This window comes from Carlito syrichta, unplaced genomic scaffold (assembly GCF_000164805.1).
Source record: "Carlito syrichta isolate Samal-C Ts95f unplaced genomic scaffold, Tarsius_syrichta-2.0.1 Scaffold311717, whole genome shotgun sequence".
Lineage (NCBI taxonomy): Eukaryota > Metazoa > Chordata > Mammalia > Primates > Tarsiidae > Carlito > Carlito syrichta.
Window position 1 is genome coordinate 4,601 of NW_007255813.1, and position 13,348 is coordinate 17,948.

The following is a 13,348-nucleotide window of genomic DNA, read 5'->3' on the forward strand; positions in this document are numbered from 1 at the left end:
ACCTGGGCAACTTGGCAAGACTCATCTCTACAATAAATCAAAAAATCAGCCGGGCGTGGTAGCGCATGCCTGTAATTCCAGCTACTCGGAAGGCTGAGGCGGCAGGATCGTCGGAGCCCAGTAGGTCGAGGCTGCGGTGGCCGGGAGCGGCCACTGCACTCCAGTCTGGGCGACAGAGTGAGACTCCAACTCAAAAAAAAAAAAAGAAACCAGAGACTAGCTATTTGAAATCTTTAATATTTAAAACTTTTTTTGAAAAAATTTTCTATTGATTCTACAGGGTAGTTAAAACTTTGACTAAAGAGCCTTTGGGAGGTCCTAAATAGGCTTGAATGTGTCACAAAAATGTTTCATGTTAATCAGCCAATGACCAGAGTCCTATGCTATGTTTAACATAGATTCCAGAATCATTTTCTTTTCTAAAAATAGCTTGTGATACAATGTCAGCACCTGCTAATAAAAATAACTTAATTCTTGTTTATCACAATGGTATGTAGTATTAATAAGATCTTAAATATTTATATTATGTTCTCAATTAATTCACTTTGTATTTCAAACTATTTTTTTATCTTTAAACCCTGTTTAAAAACCCTTAATACAAACCAGCCACAATCCAAGATGCTTTTTCTCTATGATGAAGAAACCTCTCAGATTCTATACATAGTGTTCTAAAAGGTATTGGGGGCATGCTGTTGAAAAGACACAAAATTTAGTGGGAAGACATATCATGGGGTCAGTACCAAAGGGATTTTCCCAGCCTACAGAAGTGAAGACAGGCTTGGAGAAAAAATAGCTCTCTGCTACATAATGCATGTGGTCCCTCCTCCAAAGAGCATGCACCTCCAAACTGCCTCTTGTCACTTGCTTAAATCACTATTGTACATGAATGGTTAAAAAGTATTATAAGACATTTTCTCTCACCACCTCCTTTCTCAAAGGTAGCCAAAATCCCCAATAAAGGCAAGCCCCACATTTTTGGCCTAGATTGTATAAACCTCCCAAGTATAGGAACTCTGTTTCTGCTTTATTTTTAACTCCTCACAGCGCCTGCTTCTAGAGAGCTCTAAGACAATCTGCACGCAGGAGACTTTGAGTAACTGCTGTGGAGTGCTAGGGCCAGGCAGCAGTGATTAATGCATGTCCTGAATAACTACTGACTTAACATCTGTCATTACCACATTAAGTTCGTGTGTGAAGTTGGCTGTCTTATACACTTTTCAGCCAGGGCAGTCCATACCTTTGGTGGCCAATTCCCTGTGAGTTTTGCTAGTGAGTGATCTATGCCCCCAACGTAGGCCAGGTTGGAAAGGGTGAAGTCATACTTTCAGGACTATCTTTCCACAGCAACAAGAAAGAAAATAGAGCAAGAGCTCCTGGTCAACACACCCCACCTTTTGTTTCCCAGAAGCTAGCTGGGCTCTGACTGAACTCTAGGAATACGAGCCTAAATCAGGTGGGTGTTGGAACATAGCCCTGAGCTGGGTCATCCCTGGTGCAGGGAAACATCAGAATAGCTTAGGACTCACAATGGAGATGTTTTTATTTTTTACGCAGAGTGGCTGGACATCTGAGGATGTAGAGTTAAAACAAACAGGAGGGTCCTTGCCTTCAAAAACCTTATAGCTTATAATCAGGGGACCTAGATATAAATGAAGAGATAATTAAGAGTACAATGCGGTAAAGGCATGCTGGAGCTGAATGAAGGAATGAATGACTACTGAAGCTGAAGGGGTTGAGTGAAGGACAAAGATATCAGGGGGACCAAAAAAAATCTAGAATTATTTTTTAGAGGGTGGGCCCCTTGTAGTGCAGGTTTCCTCCACTGGGTGAGTGTTCTAGGAAGCAGTTAGCATCAGTGCACCAGCTAGCATTGTTGTGAAAGGCTGTGTTCACCAGTGTACCAGCTAGCATTGCTGAGAGAGGTTGCGTTTGGCATCAGTGAATTTTTTTTGGAGATTCCTTCAGCGTATTTGCCCATTTCACGGTGGGTGATTTATAAGCGCACCTGCCCACACAGTGCTGTTTAGCAGTTTTTGATAAAAAAAAAAAAAGGCATGACCTCCATGCCCCACCCTCCCTGTTCACCTGATCTCACTCTAAGCAACTTTTTTTGTTTTGCCAGATGAGAAAAGTCTTCAAAGGGAAACATTTTGCTGATGTGGCCATGAAACAAAAAAAGGGCAGAAGCACTAAAAGGCATCAAAATTGACCAGTTCAAAAGCTGTTTTGACCAGTGGAAAAAGCATCTTGGTAGGTATATTACGTCAAACAAAGAGTACTTTGAAGGTGACTGAAGTTTAAACATGTAAGAATAAATACACAATTTTTTATAAATAAATTCCGAGGTTTTTTGGGTCCCCCCTTATATAGTCCCAGAAGTGACATTGAATTGAGTCTCAAGGGACAGCTGGCATTCCAGGCTGAGGGAGCAGGAAGCAAGGAAGAGCTCTGAGCATCTGAAGAACTTCAAGCAGTTCACTATAGCTGGAATGAAAAGCAGTAGGTGAGATAAGTGAGAGAAGAGACCAGAAAACTAGGTTGGAGCAAAGTCTAACCGGCTTGGTGTGCTGGGCTAAGTAGACTGGAATCAATCCAGAAGGCAGAAGGAAACCAGTTTCCTGCCAGGCTCGGTGGCTCAGCCTATAATCCCATGCCTTTGGGAGGCTGAGGTGAGTGGATTGCCTGAGCCCACGGGTTCGAGACCCGCCTGGGCAGCGAGACCTCATCTCTACAATAAATCAAAAAAATCAACCGGGCGTGGTAGTGCATGCCTGTAATTCCGGCTACACGGAAGGCTGAGGCGGAAGGATTGCCGGAGCCCAGCAGGTCGAGGCTGCGGTGGCCGGGAGCGGCCACTGCACTCCAGTCTGGGTGACAGAGTGAGACTCCAACTCAAAAAAAAAGAAAGAAACCAGTTTCCTAAACAGGGAAGTAGCATGATTATATTTACAGTTGGGAAAGAGACCCCCCCACCCCGCAGTATTTTGGACAAAGGATTGATGGGAGGAAAGAAAGCACAGTGAAGTGAAAGACTAGTCCAGAGGCTAATGTAGTCATCCAGGCAAGAAGTGAAGAGAAACTGAATCCAGGGGTGGTAGGGCAGATTCAAAAACTCTTGAGAGAGCAGCCTCTACCAGTCTTGGAGACCAACTAGATGTCATCCTTGACCAAGAAGAAAGAGTCAAGGATGACAGGTAAAATTTTCTGGTCCCTGGTGGTAATACTAAGTAGGAATATGAGGGAAGGAGCACATTCATGAGGCCACAACCCTAAGGTCAGTACTTGCAAAAGGAGGAACTGCATATCCTGGCGTTGAGGTTGTGGAAAGGCATAGGTTCTGTTGGGTTTAGGCCTCCAACTCTATGTTGAATTTACCTGGAAATGCACACAGGCTACCCTAATCTGTTCTCTCAGTTCATTACATCATTTTACTTGATGCTTCTCAGTATGGGAACCAGGCCTCCTGTGCTGTCTGAGCTCACCCTGTGCCAAATCGATGCTATTCCTGGTATAGACATCCTGAAAATAAGGGTCAACAAGGGGCAATGGAATCAATGCACAGTCAGGTTGGAGGGTAATCAAATATTAACACTGGGTGTGACAAATTTATTTTTCTTCATTATTATTATTCCATGAGCAAAGGAGATTTAGGCCTAGTTCTTTTCCAACAGCCTACTGTACAAACAGCAGTTGTCTATGACACTGACTTCATCTATTTAAAAGTTTATCACCTGAAAAATTGCATCATATATTACTTTAAAAATAATGACTGTGGTAGGCGCAAACATGTCCCCACCACTCACCCAAAGATGCCTATGTCCTCATCCCTGAAATATGTGAATATGTTAACTTACAAGGAACTTTGCAGGTATAAAGAAATTAAGGATCTTGAGATGGGGAGGTCATTTGGATTATCTGAGTAGGCCCAGTATACTTACAAGTGTCCTTGTAAGTAAAGGAAGGAGACAAGAGAGGTAGGATCAGAGTGATGCAAAGAAGGACTCAAAGTCATTATTGAAGACAAAAGGCGGCCACCAGCCAAGGGATGCCAGTGGCCTCTAGAAGCTGGAAAAGGAAATAGAGTGAATTGTCTTGAGAGCCAGGGGAACATGGCTCTGCTGACACCTTGACCCTTTGAGACCTATTTCAAACTCTTGACCTCCAGAACTGTAAGTTAAATTTGTGTTGTTTTGCTATGCTTTTTTTTTTTTTTGAGTCGGAGTCCCACTCTGTCACCCAGGCTGGAGTGCAGTGGCATGTTCACGGCCACTGCAGCCTTGACCTACTGGACTCAAGTGATCCACATCAGCCTTCCAAGTAGCTGGAACAACAGGCACGCACCACCATGCCCAGCTAATTTTTTGATTTATTGTAGAGATGAGGCCTTGCCAAGTTGCCCAGGCTGGTCTCAAACTCAGGCAATCCTCTCACCTTGGCCTCCCAAAGTGCTGGGATTATAGGCGTGAGCTACCACTCCCAGCCAAATCTGTATTGTTTTAAGCCACTAAATTTGTGGTAATCTGTGACATCATCTATAAGAAAAGTAATACAATGACTATTCTTTAAGATTTCAGAAACTGCCTGATTACAAAATACCTCAAAAAAAGAAAATCTGATAAATACAGTCGCTAAATTCTTTTGTGGCAAACCCATACATATTTCGTCTTGGCTTCATGCCCCATTCTTGAGCCATGGTAGCATAGGATGCCATGACTTCCTGAAGCTGGGCCTAAAGTCGCCAGATTAGCTCACTGTCGTTAAAAGGCCCTACGTGGAACTTTCCATTGCCTGCCTTGTAACATCCCTGTAGGCTGCCTTCCAGATGCAAACATCGAAATTAGAAGGTCGCAGCAATGAAATTAGAACCACCTTTGTTTCAGACTTTCTGTTTGTGTTTTTAAAAATTCTGGAAAGGTAGAATATGTAAGTAGCCAAAATATTTGGTGAAATTACAGTTCTGAAAAAAACCCTATGTTTGTCAGGACTTGAGGGCCCCTGGGTGATGTCTAGTCAATCTCCTGCAAAGGCGAAAAGGTAGTGGTTGGGAAAGTCCACACTGACATCTAGTGATACAAAACTGCACTGCCAAAGGCTCCAGTCGAAGTCCTTTGCATCAGTGGGCTTCGCATTCTCAACACACCTACTCCCCACACCAAGAGACCTCAAGGTTTGGTGCAGACCAGCTAACTTCAGCCACCTGGTGGGGTGGAGGCAGTTCAGGCTTCTGTTTGCATGCACCAGATACAATGTTTGAATATCTAAGAGTTTTATATTTTTGAAATGATTACTTTTGCAAACTTTAAAACTAAAGATTTACCTTTTTTTTGCTTTTGTTTTTAGTCAGGCTCTCCATCTGTCACCCAGGCTGGAGTGCAGTGGCATGATCACAGCTCACCACAGCCTCAACCTTCTGGGCTCAGGCAATCCTTACACCTCAGCCTACCAAGTGGCTGGGACTACTGGTGCATACCACCATGCCTGACTAATTTTTTGAGATTTTGGCAGAGATGAGGTCTCGCTAGGTTGTCCAGTCTGGCCTTGAACTCCTGGGCTCAAGCAGTCCTCCTGCCTTGGCCTTCCAAAGTGCTGGATTATAGACATGAGCCACTGCACCCAGCCCAGATTTTACTTCTGAAAGTCTTTTTGTGTTGGACTTGTTAGCCAAATGAGTTTTCTTTTCTTTTTCTTTTTTTCTATATGCTCGCAGAACAATTGTTTGGGCTGAGATGTCCTGAGCAAGGAATAACCTGTATCTGGGTAGAATCAGTACAGCGGTAGTTGGCTTTCTTTGCCCCAAGAACATTATCTGCATTTAATTTTCAGCTACTCTGAATCCTAAAGCAGAAAAGAATTGACAAAGAATGCCCTTCCATCTTTCCATTTTTCTTCTATGCATAGATGAAAATAAGTCAGCAGAGGTAATATTTCTGTTTCCTTCCTTAATGGGGCAAGCTTTAGAAACAAGACTGGATTTTGAAGGCTGTTGCAGTAACCTGTTGCAGTAAAAATAAATAAATAAAAAAAAATGGGGTTGCACAACAATGTGAGTATACTTAATGCCACCAAAATTGTACATTTAAAAATAACTAAAATGATAAACTTTGTGTTATGTATATTTTCATTTTAAAAATGATGAGAAGTCAGGCTCGGTGGCTCAGCCTGTAATTCCACGTTTGGGAGGCTGAGGTGAGTGGATTGCCTGAGCCTGCGGGTTCAAGAACCACCTGGGCAACTTGGCGAGACCTCATCTCTACAATAAATTAAAAAATTAGCTGGGCGTGGTAGTGCATGCCTGTAGTTCCAGCTACTTGGAAGACTGAGTGGAAGGATTGCCAGAGCCCAGCAGGTCGAGGCTGCGGTGGCTGGGAATGGCCACTGCTCTCAAGTCTGAGCAGCAGAGTGAGACTCCAACTCAAAAAATTAAAAAAATTAAAAATGATGAGGGCTAAACAGCATCAGCAACAGTAAAAATGGGAGAAGATTCTACAGGACTGATTGGATGCAGACACATTTTCATATCATTCTCATAGGTAAAATGAGCAGATTGAGCACAGATGAACAATATAATACTCTAGAATACTAATGCCCAAAAACACTCCTAAAACCTCCACATTGTAAAAAGCTGGTCTAAACATTAGGAGATAGCTTAATCAGACTCAAGGAAATGTGTTTTTCTTCATACATTTCGAACATTTTCTTTTATGATATGTAAATATCAAAACCTTCAAGCAAATCATACAGATGGGAAAATAAAATGTGCTGCACTAAAAACACAGAGTGGCCGGGCTCACTGGCTCAGCCTGTAATCCCAGTGCTTTGGGAAGCCAAGGCGAGTAGATTGCCTGAGCCTGTGGGTTCAAGACCAGCCCGGGCAACTTGGTGAGACCTCGTCTCTACAATAAATAAAAAAATTAGTCGGGTTTGGTAGTGCACACCTGTAGTTCCAGCTACTTGGAAGGCTGAGGCCGAAGGATTGCCGGAGCCCAGCAGGTCGACACTGGGATGGCTGTGAATGTGTCACTGCACTACAGCCTGGGTGACAAAGTGAGACTCCAACTAAAAAAACAAAGAAACAAAAAAACCCACACAGAGTTAGCAGAGAAAGGGCAAAAAGAAAAAACAAAAAACTTCACGAGGCATCTTGGATTCAGTTTTTGGTTTGGGGAGTTTTTTTGAGACAAGGTTTCACTCTGTCACCCAGGCTAGAGTACAGTGGCACCATCATAGCTTACCCCAGCTGTGAACTCCTGAGCTCAAGCAAACCTCTTGCCTTAGCCTCCTGAGTCCCTAGAACTACAGTATACACTATCATACCCAGCTAATTTTTCTTTTTTTTTTTTTGTGGCAATGAATGTCTTGCTTTGTTGCCCAGGCTGGTCTCAAACTCCTGGGCTCAAGCGGCCTGCCCACTTTGTCCTCCTGAAGTGCTGGGGTTACGGGCATGAGCCACTGCACCAGGCCCTCTGATTCAGTTTCCTTGCTCAGTTTTGATATCAGTAAGAATTATGTGAGAGATAGAAACATTTCCAGAATTCAGTTGCTTCTGTGAAGCAAGCAAAAAAGGAAAAGATAAATAACTTTTAGGGAGTCCTACATTAATTAAACAAACAGCTAATTCAAAGGTTTAAAAATGATTTTTTTTTTTTTACTTTTCAAAGTTCGTAATAAATTGAAACAGTGATTCATTGACGTCCCAAGGGGGCATTAGACGTGATCTAGAATTTTTTTGGTAAAACATAACATTTAATTACAACATTTAGATGTACATCTATCTGGTTTCTCCAGAACATCTTTTTAACAGATGGTATACTAATAATAAATCTTGCTCTGTTTCTTCACATACACCCTCACCATTAATGATTGGGTAAAGAAGTGAAAATTACTGTCTAAACCAATATTAATAAGGAGAATGACAGCTACAATTAGAATTTCACTTTAATTCAGCAGAATTTTATAATGAATTAAATATCTGCCTATATTTATTTGCTCATTTCAGTAACAAAAAAAAGTTTCTTCTAGAGCTCACAAACAACCTTAGAATGTACAACTAAAACAAAACAAGAACGCCCATCGTGCAGAAAATGTATTTAATCTGACCCATGTGGAGCTGAGAGGAACTAGAGTTTTGGAAAACTAGGCCAGCTCTTCCAGCATTTGTGTAAACTTGAAATCGTGCAGAGGGAAAGTAAGCAAGTGCCTATCACCTTCAACACTCAGCACCAGAATGATAGCAATCTACAGCCAAATTTGAAATAGTGATGGCTTGAGAAACTAAATAATCAGACCTGCCTTGCTTTTCACATTTAGTGTCATCTAGCTAATGGCTTGTGTATAATTTTCTAGACTACTTAATGGCTTTTTTTATGATTTAAAACAATTATCTTCCATGCCAGGCAAGACAGAAAGAATCCAAATTTCCTCATTTGGAGAGTGAATAGCCTCAGGAAGAAGTTTATATCTGTTGGAACAGTAATTCCAGGCACTGTTCTACAAACCAGCACTAGTGTGTAATGAAGTGTTCACAGCAAAATAAGAAAAATTAGGACAATGTTGTAGCTTTGTTATCTATAAAAAGCGAAATGTATTTAATGTAGAAGACTATCTTTTATCTGAGATTATATCCTTCTTGCTCTTATGATATTTAGTTGGGAGAAGATTGGGGGACAATTTGTTTTTTGTATATATTCTATATAATATATTACAAATAATATAATATATATTATATGTATATATATTCCTTAATTTGGGACAAGGAAAAATTGACACCCTGATATTGATTCCTAAACTCTTTTTGAATTTTTACTGACCTCTGAAATCTTAATTGTGGGAAACTATCGCTCAAGAGATCAGCAGCTGTCGTCTTTGTTTTTCTGCCTGCTCCAGCACACTAGAATGATAGGACATACCCTATCAAGTGGGGCCTCAGTAAGGCTTGTTATCAGCGAGAGTTTGGGATCTTGAAAGAGGAAGGTGCGTATCAAAATGGCTGGGAGTCATATATACTAGACAAAGCCCCAGGTATTTCTAACAGGGCCCTCTACTCCCCCCAGATGGCATCACCCTCTTCTCTAACCCAGCTAAACTGATAATTCCTACTCAGTAGGGTTGATATATTCAGGATATTTTAGTGGGGCTAGAAAAGACCCAGATACCTCACTTATTACTTCACCATTTTGCTCTCTCTATAAGAATATGCCTTAGCTTCCCAGAAAAATAAGGAGGACTTCTAGAGAAGGCAAGACTTCTAGGGAAGACAGTCAATACCACACAGGTTTTCTTGATCTCTAACCCCAATACCTTACACCAGAGTTTGGACACACTTTTCTTTACTCTTCTAGGCCAAGCTGCTTAGCTCTTCTGGGTCACTGTTTCCTTAAGGAAAAACTGAAGGGATACAGTCCAGGTCTTCCAAACCACAGGTCATGACCCATTAGTGAGGCAGAAAATCACTTCAGCTTAACATGACCAGTATTTTTTTTTCTAATGGAAGAGAATAGTATCGAAAGACTAGAAAATATCAAAGTGCATTGCATCTGATGAAGGTAAATATTGTTTTATAAAACTTTATATATATTCTGAGCTGAGGCATAGAGTGTTTCTCCTAATGGGAGCTACAGTCAAAAAAGTTTCAAAAACCATTAGGTTCACTAGATGATCTCTAAAATTTGTTATAGCTTAAAATTCTATAAATCTCCCTTTGGTCATAAGCACAGAACTCTCCCTTCACCAACTTGACATTCCCCTCAACAAATCCAAGAGCTCCTCTTTGTCCTTGAGACTGAACTCCCATCTGGTGTCCTCCAAGCAATCTGACTTGGCCCTTGGGATACTGCTTCACATACTGCTTATCATCCTATATTGTAATTGTCCAGCTCCCAGCAAGCTTTACTGGGGAGCACCTGAGTGCTGTCAATGGCATTTAAGAGAGGAACGGGTAAAGGAAAGAAGGAAGCAAGCAACAGCTGCATATGCTTAAGGGAGTGGTTCTCCGACCTGGCCTCTTATCAGAATCCCCTGGGAAGCTTTTCAAAAACCCAATACATAGATCACACCCAGACAGTTAAAGCAGAATTACTGTCAGTGCAGCCCAGGATCAGATAAATTCCCCAAGGAGAGTCCAATATGCAGATAAGATTGAGAACCACTGATTTGGACCATGTCTTGGGGATCTTGTGAAAATACAGATCATATCTTCCTAGGCCTGGAGTCAGCCACTAGATTCTGTCTTTCTAACATTCTCTCAGGCAATGTCAATGCTGCTGGTATGCAGACCACACTTAAAGAAGTGAGGAAAGAGTATCTGATGGATGACTTTGGCAACGTAGAGAGAGCGGAGATAAAGTCAGGCAGACCTGGAAGACAGTGAGGGTGGTGACTAGGCCTATGATTACTGGAGGTAAGTTGCCTGGCACAGTTTCTTCCTAGCTATGTGATGTTGAGCTAGTTATTTGAAGTTTCTTCCACCTGATGATGGTGGAGATATAACAGTATATAATGCATAAGGTGGTTATGAGGACTGATGGCTCACCATGTAGACACACTGGTACATACAATAGTATTATAATGTCCTCTTCTCCCACTTACTAGTTTTGTGCCCTTGGTAAGTTACTTAACCTCTCTGAGCTTCAGTTTCCTCCAGTGTAAACAGGGAATCATAATCTCCATCAATATCTACAAGATTGGGAGGATAAAGAAACTATGGAAAATTCTTAGCACAGAATTTGATTCACATACATGCTCAATAAATGGGTATTCCTCAAATTAGTTTCATTTGTATTGAGATAAGTAATTCTGTTCTTGCATAGGTACACCCTCTGTTTAACCATCTGCCAGATCTCAGAATCTTCTCCTGCCTCTGCCCGCCACAGGCCGTAAGCTGAAAGAATAGATGACAGGGATGGGAAGCTCATCTCACTCTCGATTTCAACACGTTATTCTTCAACAGTGGGACTTGTTTTTATTACCCTATTGAGTTCACATGGGTAGTTTTTTGGCAGCAGCAATTATTCTCCCTATTACTCTACAGATAAAGAAAGAGACTTGGCTCTGACATGTTGGATTTTCTCAAGCAAGTCCCATATGGAAAATAAAAGCTTTTAATTCTAATCAAAGCCAACTGAAAAAAAAAAAAACCCTCCTGGCTTCATGCTTCTTTAAAGCCTCCCTTTCAAAACGTTTTGAGGAGATGCAATGTGCCCGGTGTTGTACTAGATTCAAGGTGGAATACATGATGAAGCTTTGAACAAATTGCCACAGGATTACTGGGGAGTGGGGGAGGGGGGAGGCTCTTGACAGTCAGGGGTGGGGACAGGTAGGATACCCTGTTTCACAGAAGAAGTGCTATTCTAGTGCGGCAGTGAAGGTGAAGGGGGAGTTGACAAGTGGGAAATGGAGGACAGATGTTCAGGAAGAGAGAACAGCGTGGACAATGACAACAAGGTGAGAAATAGCTTGGTGTGTTTGGGGAGTGGCAGTTGGATAGAGTGGAAGAAGATGGAGCTAGAAGGCTAGCTTGAGGACAGATTGTAAGCCAGATGAAAGAGCTTGGATTTCATTCTGTTAGCCATGATAGGATGACCACAACATTCATCATTCACATGGGCCACTGTTGAGAGTACATGGGCAGCCAACCAGGGAAAAGAAAAGATCACTCGGAATAAACTGCACCATTCCAGACCAACAGGGACATACAATCGATCAGCTCTGGGACACTCTATGGCCTGACATTGATCAAATTTGTGTACTGTGGTGGGAATTCAGGCAGCAGTGTGGATTGGAAAAAAGAGGAGTTTCCTGAAGTCAGGGAGAAGGCTGGGAAGGCAGTGGGAAGGAAGAGGAGAAGCATGTAGCGATTTTTTTTGGGTTAAAACTAAGTGGGACTGAACCTGGAAACATGGAGAGAAAGAGGGAAAGAGAGAGAGATAGAGGAGTTAATGCAGTTAATGATGACTCAGCATTTTCAGGCTGGGTGATGTGGGAACTAGGGAAGACAAGAAGAGAAACAGGTTGTAGGGAAACAGTTTGCACAGTCTGAGACATGCTGAATTAGAGATAATTGCTAAAAATCAGTGTCAGTATTCAGTAGGCAGTTAGAACTAGAGGTGTGGTGCTCACAGGTAGAGACTGGAGATGTAGATTAGGTCATTAGAATACGGTACTAGGTGAAAGTTACCAAAAATCATTGAGGGAAAAAGGGAGAAAATATGAAGCTTAGGATGGGCTTCAAGAAAATGGTAAGAAACTGGTGAAAGAGGGGGAGCCAGGGTAGGAAGAGGTAGAATCATAGTTATAGAAGGAAAAACAGGGAAGAGGTGTCGCCGAAGGTGACAGAAGGGGGAGAAAGTTTTGGGGATAAAAATCAATTGATTCATTCAATGATGTCAAAAGTAGCAAACAGGTAGGGAATGATGAAAACTGATATCACTCTGGAGAGGAGAGTATCTTTCATTGCTGCTCCTTTTTGAGTGATGGGGAGGGAAGGAAGGCTGTCACACACTGCAGACTGCAGGGAATGAGTGGAGATGTCATTCTTGACCACTCTCTATAGGGATTTACAGGGGAGGGAGTTATAGCAGTTTGATAGGGAGAGCAAGGTTTCCCTGCTTGATTTTCCTCATTCTGTTTACTGCAAAGTCTTGTGTGAACATGTGATTGGAAAATTAGCAAAAAGGCAGCTGAATTCACCTCAGGTCCCCTGGGTCTCACTTTCATAGTTTTGAGAGCTGAACCTGAAGTGCTTTTCACAGTCCTAAGAGCCGAACTAGAGTGATGGTGCCTTTAAGCCATTATACTGAATGTGTTTTCCAGCCCCAAATCTTGATATCTTGGTTTGTTTTCAGACATAACTTGGCAGTGGTCCAGTTAGGACATTTCAGTGTAAAACACTTTTTGTACATTGGTTTTGTAGGCTGCAATAGCTTAGGATATGAAGATCATAGCTATTATAAATTGTGAAAAGATCAATTACAAGAATTTTACATAATGAATACTCATGATTCTGTGTGTAAGACCAAAGATGGCTAAATCAGTACCTTCAGGGCCTGCAGAAAGTAGCACCTTTCCAAAAATCAAGGCAATGGGTGGCTCTCTGGGATTCTCTAGGCCTTTACTCAACCTTGGACTAAAGATAGGTTACTTTATGGTAGATCATCTCCAGCAACAGAGATTTGTTGGATGATGTAAACTTAAGCATGATGTAAACTTAAAGATAAAATAGGGAATATAAACTCAGAGAAAGGAAACTCTCCTAAAAAATGAACAGAGAGGGTGACTCACAAGACAATGCATCTCTCGAGTGTTGTAGTTCTTGCCTTCACCTCCTGATGTGTGGAGAGATAAGTGAAAATAC